The sequence below is a fragment of the Acyrthosiphon pisum genome, unplaced genomic scaffold (genome assembly GCF_005508785.2).
Source record: "Acyrthosiphon pisum isolate AL4f unplaced genomic scaffold, pea_aphid_22Mar2018_4r6ur Scaffold_63;HRSCAF=403, whole genome shotgun sequence".
Classification (NCBI taxonomy): Eukaryota; Metazoa; Arthropoda; class Insecta; order Hemiptera; family Aphididae; genus Acyrthosiphon; species Acyrthosiphon pisum.
This window is the reverse complement of record NW_021776152.1, coordinates 50,284-51,599: the sequence shown is the minus strand read 5'-3', so window position 1 is coordinate 51,599 and position 1,316 is coordinate 50,284.

The window sequence follows — 1,316 nt, the reverse complement described above, 5'->3', positions numbered from 1 at the left end:
TTTTAAACTTGAATATAACTAAGCTACACGTATCTATGTAGTACGTAATATATTACAGTTTTTAGGTGAGGTAATGTATAGGTAATGTTGGTAATAAGACATTTGATGGAGGATTCAAATACTGCTGCAGATACTATATAATACAATATTAATGAACTTATATTACATATACTACATATATTTCAGTAAAGTCTGGTAGTTAAAGTGTATAATGATATGATGTTTGATGTTACTTATGTAGGTAGATTTATGGAGTGTATTACAATATATTATTATTAATATATACTATGGGTAGGTTTAATCATGAACAATAAATTGACAATTGATAAATAATAATATTTAATTGACATCCACAGCTATTGCTTTAAGAATATGCTTTATTGAGCAATGAACCTCAATCGTTAGACATAGGCTCGATTGTGTGGTTAACAATTAAATATTTCCCATACCATGTAGTAGGTACTTGGTATATATTTCAGTTTTTATGTGAGTCATTTATATAAATTTAGTGTAGCATACAAATACTGCTACAGATTCTAAATAGTACAATATTAATAAACAAAATAGAACTTTATGTATTGTGTATTTATGTATTATGTTATGTCAGTTATACATACTATAACTATATAATACATAATAACTAATATTGTTTTTTTACTATCACTTACACATTGCATTCTATTACCTTGATTTACACGTGCTCAAACCTAAACTAACTAAACAGTTAGGTATTTGTTCATTTGATTATTATTTTTGTTGAGGATCATGACGTATACCTAATACCTCAACAGAACACTTTTATTTTTACTTAACTATTTAATGTGTAACTGTTAATTACTACATATGGACTGTGATTATGTACCTATTAATTTTAACCCGTTCATTGATTATGGCTCGACATAGAGTCAGACTTTAAACGTTAAACTTACATGTTATGATTTTTTATGATTGCCTTAAACTAATGTTTTGTTTTACTTTCACTTACAAACAAAAGTTTGATATATGTGTACATGTCTCTCTACACAACACTTTTATTTCACTTATTAGTTTTCCCTTTTGTCATTTGACTTAACTGTTTAATTTTGTATAACTGTTGATCACTGCTTCAGAACCATTCTTATGCTATGACTAAACATATTTTAAACCGCGCTCCTATTGTTTTAATTAATATCTGTTTGACAAATATGCTTACAATATAGTTTATTAAACAATTGACATTAAATATACAACTGTACTTTTTGGGTTTAATTATTACTTTATTACATTTGTACTTAAGTAACCGAAAGCCCTGTGCTTTAACACAGTTCCAGTTATTA